The sequence below is a fragment of the Microcaecilia unicolor genome, chromosome 10 (genome assembly GCF_901765095.1).
Source record: "Microcaecilia unicolor chromosome 10, aMicUni1.1, whole genome shotgun sequence".
NCBI lineage: Eukaryota > Metazoa > Chordata > Amphibia > Gymnophiona > Siphonopidae > Microcaecilia > Microcaecilia unicolor.
The window spans coordinates 91,411,542-91,424,326 of NC_044040.1; the positions used below are offsets into that span (position 1 = coordinate 91,411,542).

Genomic DNA, 12,785 nt, shown 5'->3' on the forward strand with positions numbered 1-12,785 from the left:
TCAGTAGTGTGCATGCTGTTGCCTAGTAGAATGCATTTTTCAACAGTATGCACTACTGAGCAATAATGAACATTATTGGCTGCATGGGGATAAAACCATCACATAAGCTCAAGTTTCTTGTTTTGTGTTAGAGACAAAACAACATGCGAAATGTACATTTATTTGAAACAAACTGACATCCCTGGAAGAAGCAAATGATGGGCTGAATGCTGCAGTGCAAAGGGTACATATGTGGAGGAAGGATGGGCAATTGTCTTTGGGTTTACCTACTTTCCTTTTGAAATTACCTCACATCCTGCAGTATCCGGTACTAGTACTAACCAAAGAAATAGTTAGCTAAGCATTTTTTTTCTATTTCCATATTACTTTAAGTATATAGCTGAGAGTACATTGTAATCCTGCATACCAGCTACTATGTTTTATAATGTGGCAACTATAAATAAAACTGTAAAATATGACATAGAAACACTACATCCTTCTATGTAATCTGTAGTCTCTTTACATGTTCATTTTTCATGGGTCCCGCCCGCCAAAAAAAAAAAAATTCTCCCTCAACTTCTAGTAGTTAGTGTCTGGTTGTTCCTTTTGGACACCAGATATTGAATCTGTGGTCCCCTTCCTCTCTCAAAAAAATTCCCCTTACCTATCCTCAGTCATTCCCTCCCCCTCCCCTCCCCCTCCCCCTCCCCCTCCCACTGGACTTACATTGCGCAGTTCTGTATACTGACTTTTATAGATGCTATCCCTAAATATTTGTTCCATGGCGTCCCACAGATCAATCCAGAGACTTGTGGGTTGTGTCCCTCTACCAGCAGGTAAAGATAGAGAGAACCTTCGAGGTTTGCTATATGTGGACCTGTGTAGCCAGCTGAACCTCAGTATGTATTCTCTCTATCTAGCAGGTGGAGGGACATCTCTGTGCAGCTCTGGTTTGATCTGGCTACTGGTGTCCTTTGGGCCTAGTTTAGCACAGACAGGGGTTGAGTGGCTGTTTGCAGCTTGTGGTGTACACCTGGTGGTGCCAGGTCCCTCCCTGTCGCCCCCTACCTTTCCTGCGTCACCAGGGGCTGTTAGCCTGATCGGGTGTTTCCTTTCTCTCCTGACAAAAAAAAAAAAAGATAAGAGACTTTGTTTTTGTTTAATCATACAAAGGCAAACTTTGGTTGCTACAGCCTCTGTCTTTTCTGCCAAAACGTCCTCGGGTGGAGATTTTGGATCCCGAGGAGCTATCTGACACAGATGGAATCTTTGGATTTGACAGATGAGGGCACCCTGCCCTCTGAGGAGGGGGATAATCTGACGGCTGCCTGCCTTTTTTGCAAGGAAAAGCTTCCCTCCCTGATTGATAGGGCTTTTGAGGTTTTGGCCATTTCCCCCCTGAATCGTCAAAGGGAACAGGTCTGGTGCCTTCTATTATGTCGGGCACCAAATGCCCACCTTGTTCCTTTCATGTGCATGAGGCCATGAAAATCCTTATTTCGGCGCTGTGGGATACACCAGACAGTGGGCTTAAGATTGCTTAGAGCTATGTTGCGTCTTTACATGCTACCTGCTCCTGACTTGCTGAAGGTAGCTACGGTGGATTCCTTAATCACAGCGGTCACTAAGAAAACCACTTTCCGTGTGGAGGGTGGCACGGCGCTCAAGGACCCTCAGGATCGTAAGTTGGAGACTTGAAGTTGTCCTTGAAAGCGGCCCTTTCCCTCCAGGCCACAGTTTGTGGCTTCTATGCAGTGTGGGCATGCTTATCATGGGTACAGAAAGCCTCTCTGGAAGATCTCATGGCTGTTTTGCTGGCCTTGGAGTCCGGTTTAGGCTGCCTTGTTGATCTTCTTTATGATCTTTTGAGGTCTTTGGCGAAGGAGGTTTCCCAAGCAGTCACCACGCGTCTCTGGCTGTGGTTGCGACATTGGGCTGCAGATGTGGCCTCTAAGTCACGTTTAGCAAGGCTTCCTTTTAGGGGAAAGCTTTTATTTTGGACAGACTTAGAACAGATTGCGAAGGATCTTGGTGACTGTAAGGGCCAGCGCCTCCTGGAGGACAGGTCCAGGTTTGTACGACCCGCGGGACCTAGACCTAAGTGTAGGGATACACGGTGTTACCGTCCAGGTCGCAGGGCCTCTTTTCAGAGATAAAGGTCTTCTTAGAGGCCTCAGCCCTTTCGAGGTGACAAGTGGGCCTTTCTTTCCGGTAACAGAAACCAGCCCGCAGCCAGGTCCACCCAATGATAGGGCCCTGGTCCATATCCAGCCAGTTATTGGGGGCATACTGGCCCTATTCCTGGTGAAGTGGGCCAGAGTAACATCTGACGAATGAGTCTTGGAGGTTATCAGAGATGGCTATAAGTTAGAATTGGCTCGTCCAATAGTAGACTCTTTTCTGGAATCTCCTTGCAAATGTCCCGCCAAGGTGCGGACCGTTTGACACACCCTCTTCAACTTACAACGGCTGGGTGCTGTCCAGCCCATATCCCCAGCAGAAAGAGGGTGCGGTCGATACTCCATTTATTTTGTGGTGCCAAAAAAGGGCGGTGCTTGTCAACCCGTCTTAGATCTCAAGTTCCTCAACAGGTCCTTACAGGTTTGGCTTTTCCGCATGGAAACCCTCCGATCGGTGATCGCAGCGGTACAGCCAGGGCAGTTTATGACCTCTCTCGATCTCAGAGGCCTATTTACACATTCCAATCTGGCCTCCCCACAGGCGCTTTCTTTGCTTTGCAGTGCTCGGTTGTCATTTTCAATTCAAAGCGATGCCCTTCGGCCTAGCCACAGCACCTCAGACCTTTTCCAGGGTCCTGGTAGTAGTGGCGGCCTATCTCAGGAAGGAAAGGATTCAGGTCCATCCCTATCTAGATGACTGGCTTGTGCGGGCGTCTTCTTTCGAGGAGAGTCAGCGGGCAACCAACAAACTAGTCAGGTTGCTTCAGTCGCTTGGTTGGGTGATCAACTTCCCGGAGTGCAGCCTAACGCCTTCCCAAATACTGCAATACTTCGAGGTGTGCTTCGATACCCGAACAGGGATAGTTTCTCTTCTTTCAGCTCGAGCACAGTGGTTACAGGCTCAGTTACAAGCGCTGTTTCAAACTCCGAACCCGCGGTCTTGGGACTACGTACAAGTTCTTAGTTCCATGGCCTCCACCTTGGACGTGGTAAAGTGGGCCAGAGCTCACATGGGCCCCTCCAGTGGCACCTTCTGAGCCGTTGGTCTCCGCTCTCGGAGGATTGCGAGGTTCGGATGCCATGTTCGGCCTGTCTTCACACAGTCATACACTGGTGGTTCATTCAAAAGAATCTGGTGTCTGGCATTCCTCTGGCAACCCCAGACTGGAAGATAGTGACCACGGATGTGTCACTGTCTGCCTTGGGGGCTCATTGCCTGCAACAGATGGCCCAGGGCATTTGGACTTTGACGGAGACGTCATGGTCCATCAACTGATTCATCTGGCCTTTCAGGAGTTTCTGTCTCTTCTCCGTGGTTGCCCAGTTCGAGTTCTTTCGGACAGTGCGACGGCAGTTGCCTACATAAACCATCAGGGGGCACCAGGAGTGCACCCCTAGTGTGTGAGGTGGCTGTGATCTGCCATTGGGCAGAGACTCATCTCTCTTTCTTGACAGCGGCTCATATAGAAGGGTCACAGAATGTGCAAGCAGACTTTCTCAGTCGCCACCAGTTGGAGCCGGGGGAGTGGACACTGTCCTCTCTGGCCTTCGATCAGATAACTGCCCATTGGGGGATACCAGAGATGGACTTAATGGCCACTGCATTCAATGCGAAGGTTCCCCGTTTCTTCAGCAGGGGACAAGAGCTGGGCTTAGAAGGCATCGATGCCCTTCTTCAACCTTGGCCCAGGGGCCTGCTCTATGCCTTTCCCCTGTGGCCAGTGGTGGGCAGGTTAGTGACTCGCATTGCCAGTCATCTCGGTCGAGTGGTCCTAGTGGCCCCGGATTGGCCCAGACGACCCTGGTATGCAGCTGTGATCAGGTTTCTGTTTGAGCGTCCTTTTCTGCTACCGGCGCAGGACGGTCTCCTGCTGCAGGGGCCAGTCACGATGGCGGACCCCTCCCCCTTTGGTCTTACGGCCTAGCCCTTGAAAGGGCGAGGTTGAGAAGAAAAGGGTATCCGGACGAGGTTATTGCTAAGATGCTGTAGGCTTGGAAAAGATCCAGCTCGATAGCTTATGCTAGGGTGTGGCATACCTTCAATTCGTGGTGTGTGAGTTCGGGATTGTCAGTGGCTTCGGGCTTCAGTATCGGTTATTTTTGCGTTTCTTCAGGAGACTGTACAAAAATCACTCTCGTTCTCTTAAGGTGCAGGTGGCAGCTCTGGCATGTTTTGGAGGCCGGCTTCAGGGGACATCCATCGCGTCTCACCCGGATGTGGTTCGTTTCTTGAGGGGCATAAATCATTTGCGCCCTCCTCACATGCCAGTTCTGCCATCCTGGAACCTTAATCTAGTTCTCAAAGTGCTTCAGCATCCTCCTTTGGAACACTTATCAGGGATTACGATTAAGGATCTCACCTTTAAGGCGATTTTCCTAGTAGCTATTACTTCCGCTCGGAGAATTTCAGAGTTACAGGCCCTTTCTTGCAGAGACCCCTTCCTGCATTTTTCCTTCATTCATTTTTGTTCAAGGTGGTTTCTCGTTTCCACTTGGGGCAGTCCCTGCATTTGCCAGCCTTCCGCTGGGAAGATTACCCTGAGCAATTCCGGGCTCTTCTCAGGTATTTGGAGGTGACGAATTTCGTCTTTCTGACCATCTCTTCGTCCTTTTTGGAGGCAGTAAGAAGGGTCATATGGTGTCCATGGACACCATAGCCCATTGGTTGTGGGAGGCCTTTTCTTCAGCATACGTGGCATTGGGCAAGCAAGCCCCTTTGCAAGTTCGTGCTCATTCTACGCGAGCTTAAGCTTCCTCCTATGCTGAGTCCCGTTTGGTTTATCTGGGAAATATCTGCAGGGCAGCTACATGGGCTTCGGTCCATACATTCACTGGTCATTATCGGGTGGGTGTGGCAGCTCATCAAGATGCAGTGTTTGGCTCGTCAGTGATTTCTGCCGGGTTGGGGGTGTCCCACCCTACTTGAGGACTGCTTGGGTACATCCTACAAGTCTCTGGATTGATCTGTGGGACGCCATGGAAGGAAAAACTAATTCTTACCTGATAATTTTCTTTCTGTTAGTCCCAACAGATCAATCCAGAGGCCCCCCCCCCCCCCCCCCCCCCCCCCCCCCCCCACCGGGTTTATTGTCTGCGGTTTTGTTGTGGTTGGTTAGTTTTTTGGGGGTTCCATTGTTCTGAATGTTCCTTCATTTGATTTTAAAAAATAAAATAAATAAATAAATATAGAAGTGGTGGAAGTATGTTGGGCAATTGGTCTATCAATGCCAGGAGAGTTTTCTATTGTTTCCATTCCATTGCTTTGGTATCGTTCATACTGAGGTTCAGCTGGCTGCACAGGTCCACATATAGCAAACCTCGGAGGTTCTCTCTCTCCACCTGCTGGTAGAGGGACACAACCCACAAGTCTCTGGATTGATCTGTTGGGACTAATGGAAAGAAAATTATCAGGTATGAATTAATTTTTCCTTGTCTTGGTTTACACCTGTTTCTTAAGTCCCCACATCTCATAAAAGCTGGTACTCGCTGGCGCTTGTATTTTGTCATTTTGCACATTTTAATAAACATTCCACATATGTTACAATCCATATCCCAGGAACTCTACTATATCTCTTAGTTAATTCCTCCTTGCCAGTTTTCCCATATCCCTTCTCAGATCAAGTTGTAGAATATGTTGTGGTTCCCATTTCACATCCAACCCCCAAAAACTGCTGAAGGAAAGCTGTTTTCCCGATATCTCTGGGCTTCAGGGCATCACCACCACATACAAATTAATCTATTCTCTTGCCCACAACCCTTCTTGACATGCTATGTCCATTATTTCTGTGAATTTTGCTCAGTTTTAGGAGAGTCGGGTACATCTGAAATACCTTGTTCAAGTTACTATCTATCAAGGATACAGAGATTGTTTTTAGCCATGCTGTTAAATACCTGGTCGCATTCACTGAGTGTCTGCCCAAGATTTTTTGTTAAGGCTCTGATATGAATTAAGTTATTAAGCTCTGAGTCCCCCTGTATATAATCCTGAGATGAGCTCCTTTGCTTGCTTTAACCTATACAAACTCTCAAAGGAGCTCTCTACTTGACTTAAATTCGCTGTATGGTCTGTTTCCATTAGGTAATGGCATATTTGCAGATAGCTATAGAAGCCTTTTACTATCTTTTTGGGCTTTCAGCTCAACAAAAGTGCATTTTGCCTGCCCTTGGGTAAGAGCTGCCTGATCTGAGAGAGCTCTTTGTCGTCATCATTCTGTTGAATGTTCTATTACATATCTTGGTGCAAATCTTTCATTTAATTTGGGTAGGTAAGTATCTAGGGATCCTTTTCCCCACCTACAATTGCTCCCCTATTTACCCTCTGCCACATCTAAAGAGTAACTTAGGGATTTTTACTCTCCTATAACTTGTTGCCTAATCTGACCAACGATGGTTCATCTTGTAATGGTGTCATTTAAACATTTCCTGTTTCAAAAGAACTCATTGTTTCCTCTTCAGCCTCTCCCATTATATCAGTGCCCTAAGTTGTACTGCAAGGTAGTAGTTTAGTAGGCATGGGACTCGTATACCTCCCTTCTCTTTGGATAAGAACATTACTTTTCATATTATTTTAGAAGGTTGTTTTTCATTCCAAATGAAGTAAAAAAATCCTCTTTCTAGCGTCAAGATCTTGGGTGGAATCTCTACTGGCAGGGACGTAAACAGATAAAGTAATTGTGGCAAGATGTTCATGTTGCACCTGCGATTGATTTGTCTCAATTTATCCAAATCCTTAATATCACTACTAGAGTGTCATAGTTGATCATAATCTGTCCAGGTCTGTACCTCTGCAGACCTCCAGGAATTTTACACACACCTTTGCACACTTTAAAGGGGAATGTATTCTTCCATCTACTTTCATATTCATCAGTTGGTGATCTCTAGGGCTTCAGAGTTACAGTAATGTGGCTATAAAATATGAGCATCTCTGTCCTTTTGTGTCACAAGATAGATATGCTTACCTTCAGATTTCTCACTTCCTCTCCTCTTCGCCTATTCTCTCTGCAGTTTTACGGGAGGACTCTTTCCTGGAGGACTTGTGAGGATTCCAGGCCCACGAGAGGTCTGATCACCTGTTTATATAAATATTTGTGTTCACAATCCCCAATTTATACCCTGCACAGAAGGAATTGGCAGTGTGAGCTGTGTCTACAGCTGAGAGACAATGAGTGGGGAGTTCTGGAAAGGGCATTGGCGAAGGTGTCTCGCCACCTTTCAAAGAAAATGCTGTAAAAGTTTTATTTTGTTGGAACTTAACGCCTGCTCATCTTCACATTTATCTTGGACTTTCTGGTATGTGTTGGAGGGGCTGTGGGGAATTAGGTACAGTGGGTCACATCTGGTGGTTGTGTTGTCAGAATCTGTTCCTTTTGGAAAGCAATTCAATATAGACTGCAGAGGTGGTTGTAATTCTCCATTCCTTGGTCACCAGTGTGTTTCCTTTTTCCCAAGAAAGTCCCAGAATTAACACCTCTTCAGGCTACTTTGGTGCGGCATGCTATGAGTGCTGCTCGAGTTACCTTGGAAGCGTACTGGAAGCAACAATATATTCCTCCGCTGGTGAAGTGGCTCAATAAACTATGGTATATCTGAGAAATGGAGCATTTATTAGCAGAGTGTAGACATCTGCTACATAAATGGGAAGTCATTTGGGACTCTTCTCATTGTTCTGCTTCAATGTTACTTACCTGGACCATATTGGATTCCAGCTGTTTTTGTGCCTCCTTGGCTAGATGGGGGGTGGAGGGGTAACTTCCTTTACTACACAAAAACTTTCTAAAGTTTTGAAGTTATATATGGTTATGCTTATCCTTTTGGGGCTAGAGGGGAAGACTGCCTTTTTCCTTTGATGTATGTTTTTATATGCGTACTTTGGCTATTACATTGCTACTTCTCGCTTGGACTATTGCAATTTACTTCTCACTGGTCTTCCGCTCAATCATCTTTCTCCTCTCCAGTCTGTTCAGAATTCTGCAGCTCGACTTATTTTCCGCCAGAATCATTATACCCACACTAGCCCATTCCTCAATTCACTTCACTGGCTCCCTGTCCGCTTCCGTATACAGTTCAAACTCCTCTTACTGACCTTTAAATGTGTCCACTCTGACCCCTCACTACCTCTCCTGTCTCATCTCTCCCTACATTCCTCCCCGTGAACTCCGCTCTCTGAACAAATCTCTCTTGTCATCCCCCCTTCTCCTCCACCGCTAACTCCAGACTTCATTCCTTTTATCTTGCGGCACCTTATGCCTGGAACCGTCTTCCCGAACCCATACGTCTAGCTCCATCTCTACCTGTTTTTAAATCTATGCTGAAAGCTCACCTTTTCACTACTGCCTTTGGCTCTAACTGCTACTCATTTGCCCTCCTCCTCCCCTGTTCCTCTTTACCCTGTAATTCCCTGCTCGTAATGTCTTGTTTATCTGTTTTACCTAGATTGTAAGCTCTTTGAGCAGGGACTGTCTATGTCAAATGTTCAGCACTGCGTGCATCTGGTAGCGCTATATAAATGCTATTAGTAGTAGTAGATGGCAGACTGTTTCTTACCTCCGTGCTTGAACTATTAATAGACTTCTTACAAATTAAAACAAAAATGAGCATCTCTTTATTACAAATACATATGGTGCTGTTGCATCAGCAAATAATGAAATTTTATATTGTTGGTCCCCACCAGAAAACCCTCGATATCCTCCCTACATGGCACATATGGAGTTAAAGCACTGGTTCTCAACCTACTGCTTGGGACACACCCAACCAGTCAGGTTTTCAGGATATCCATGATGAATATGAATGAGATTTGCTTATACTGCCTCTGTTGTATACGAATGTATCTCATCCATATTCATTGTGGACATCCCGAAAACCTGATTGGTTGGGTATGCCCTAAGCATTGTGTGTGCCTGAAGCAGTGGGTTGAGAACCACTGAGCTAGAGGCTTGATAACCTAAGCAGCAATAATGGGGGGGGGGGGGGGGGGGGGGGAGAGCACCCTTAACAGATGCCTCTTTCCAGATGCCTCTGAATATTCATCCTTAATCTGAATTTGGGTATGAGGCCTCTCATAAAAAGTTTTAATCCCTATGATAAGGTATGGGCCAAATTCCATGTCATCAAAAGCTTTCTCTGCATCAACTGCAAGTGGCATGGTAGGTGGAACCTCTCTTTTCACCAACCATTCCAAATTCAAAATTTTCCCTATGTTGTCTTCTGCTTGCCTGCCTGGGATGAAATCTGACTGGTCCTCCTGTATCAGACTCATATTTAGCCAACAGTTTGGCATGCAGATTAATAAATGATGAGCATATGGGGGAACCCCAAGAACTAGTATTTCCTGGCTTTGAAATTACTGTTGTCTCAGCTGTCCATAGGTTCTGGCATACTTAACAGTTGATTGAACAATTCAATGAGTTTGCCCACTAGCAGGCCCCTTCATTTTGTTTTTAAAGAAAACTCGGCAGTACAGCCATTTTAAGCCCAGTGCCTTCCTCTCTCTCTTAATGATTTAATGGCCTGTATCATCACTTCAATATAATTTTGCTGTAGCCACTCAAGTTGTCTTCCTTCTCTTTTGGAAGAAGCCAGTCTTTGAGAGGTATCTATCCTAATGCATTTCACATTTCTCTTACACAGTTCTTTATAAACTGGTTTAAATTCCTTTTATTGCTTCCCCCACCCCCTTTCAAACACCATTTGACCATTTTTCTTTTCAATCGTGAGAATCTGTCTGGCCACACTGAACTCTTAGTTAATGGGCCAACAACTTCCTTGTATAAATTTCTTAGCTCTTTCCTCTTCACTATCAGTTCGCTTAGCACAGTGGGTCTCTTATCTTTTGCCTTTTTTTCAGTTCTACTATCTGCTGTTTGAGCTCTTAAAATAAGGAAAATTTGTTCCTGCATTACTATTTGTTCATTGCCATACATCAGAAGTGGTTAAAACTTCTCTCTAACCACTGTATTCATCCCATTCCATCCCATCCCGTAAGGGATCCAGAGTTAACCTCACCATTGTCATTAAGTTCAAAATAGGTTTTAACTTCTTACTCTATTCTCATACATAACAAGTCTCCAAAATTGTAGGCTCTTTGTTCACCATCCCAGACTGACTGTAATTTGTGCAAGGTCTGAACAGGTAACTTCCTATGTCAGCTTCCTGTATATTTTGTATGATATCCCTACCTACTAAAAACATGTCAATGGTATTGTAACAACTATTCACCCAAATATTCAAAGTGATTTATCTGGGCAGGAGAGGAGCCAAGATCATTTATTTGCAAAAGTGAAATTTCAGAGAAGAGTAAGTAAGCATTTAAAGTTAGGATAGCAAACGTTTAGCCACAAAGCTTAACTGGGCACCAGTCTGAACACTGGCCTTTATCCAATTAACTTCTGGCTTACAGAATTGGCCTTCCTTTTGCCCCCCTTCCTCCCATCCCTGAAGTACAAAAGGTCTGACTGAGCACCCTTTCACCCAACTCTGCCACGTCCCATCCCCGTAGGCCCCCTCGCATCTACCTCAGATGCCTTGTTGTACCAGTGAGGTCTGAAAGGCAGGAGTGATGGCTAACTTGCTCCTGCCTGTCATGGCTGCTGTAACAAAATGGCTGTGAGTGGGCAGCAAAGGCTGTGTCCACTCTTGCATTTCAAGGGTGGGAGGGGAAATAAGAGCAGATGGCGCTGACATGCACCCCTTATAGGGGTCTCGGCTTAAAATTGGCTGGGACCCACATAAGATCAGGGCCCAACACAACTTTAATTAGCCTCGAACATTCAATTAGTGCCCAGATGTGACCCAGCATTGAATATCTGGGGCTATTTCTGCTGCCACAGGCTGAATATCATCTGGTATGTATATGTGAATAGAATGTATAGTCACTTCTATTCTATTCCTGTTTTTTATATCCTGCCTATATCTTCTTGGAATCAAAGCGGGTTACATTTCAGAAAAGAAACAGAGTAAGTAATTCAATATCAAACGCACAGAACTAATCGTCCGTATACTTATAAGTAAGTTTTTAACGCTTTTCTAAATAACATGTAATTGGAAAGTGTATGTGTTTGGATTGGGATAGAATTCCATATTTTACTAGATTGGTAAACGAACTTTCTTGAATGTTTGTAATGAACTTGTGATACAGAAGGACTACCTAATCTTAATAAAGATTTGAAATGAGAAACAGAACGAATATGAAAAGCAATCAATTGAATGAGATCTTGAGGACAGCAAGCATGAATTATTTTGAAAGCCCAACATGCTACCTTGAATTCAATGGGAGCTTCAGTTTTATTTATTTAGATTTTGCTCATACGTTTTTCAGTAGTAGCTCAAGGTGAGTTACATTCAGGTACACTGGATATTTCTCTGTCCCAGGAGGGCTCACAATCTAAGTTTGTTGTTAGATTAAGTTGTTAACTCATGCAGGTTCTTCAGCAGTGGACTCACATGATCAAATTTCCTGCAACCAAAGATCATCCTAGCTGCCGTATTCTGCCAAAGTTGAGTTCTATTTTTGATCTTATGAGCGGTACCTGCATATAAAACATTTCAGTAATCTACCTGCGACATCAGCACTGCTTGAACCAAGAGTCCTAAAGTGTTCTGGGGGAAAAAGATCTTATGGATCTTAGTTGACGAAACATTAAAAAATTTTTTTTTTTTTTTACTGAGATTAATCTGTTCCTCCATTGAGAATCCAAGATGACCCCTATCTCCAATTCATTCTCTGATTAGACACTAAACTGAGCATTTTTACAAAGTGTTTAAGCGTCTGCTACCCTAGTCCCACGACTACTACTCTGGAATTAACTGATTTGTGGGGACAAAGCACATATTGCCAAGGAACCGCTCTGGCAGAGAGTAAGAGGTATAATTTATCTTAGCACTCTGGATTTCTTACAAACAAGCCACTCTCGCTCACAATCCTTATTCTATCTGCCCAAAAGTTATATTCATAAACACTCATACTGAGAGTAAAGGACAAGGCTCAGATGGTATTATAAAAAGGTAAAGCTGTTTATTGTATAGTACTGGCAGCAAATAGTAATAAATGTGATCAGAGATGATGAGTTATGCAAAAACTCTCAGAATGGTGGTAAGAGTCACAAGTACCTGTCAAAAGAACTAAGCGCACACTGAACCTAATCCTAAAAAATAAGGTGCTTAACCCCCAAGCACTCAAGGCACTAAGGAAATAACAGTTCAGCCTGACAGATGATATCGCTCATGAACACTGGACCCATTAGCAGAACAGGAACTGATGATAGATCAGGAATCAGGAACTCAGGCAGCAGCTGGTGGACTCCACCAGCTAAGTAAAGTCTACGTAGGCAGGTGATGCCACAGATTAACGAGCCTTCGTTCTGGTGGCAGGCTCAGAGTCAACTGATGACCGTTATCTAGGTTCCGCCAAATAACAATTCACTTGCCAACTAGCTGATAACACCTTCAAGGTAAGGGTCTTTATACCCTCTCCCCAAGTCTTGGTACCAAGTTAACTGGGACATGATGGCCTGAGAGCCTTGCAATGACGTAAAATGCTGGTAACAAATACAGCAACAAAAGTTGTTGTTCAAATTGTTATGCCTTTGTCAGACTGGATGACTCAACATTGTCCTCAAGGCCTTCCACAGC

The 12,785-nt window shown here is 44.8% G+C and overlaps 1 protein-coding gene across 5 annotated transcripts in view; it reads left to right on the top strand.

The window, feature by feature from the left end:
- Positions 1-12,785, top strand: part of WEE2 (WEE1 homolog 2) — a 455,705-nt gene that overhangs the window by 366,572 nt on the left and 76,348 nt on the right. The window lies entirely within an intron of this gene.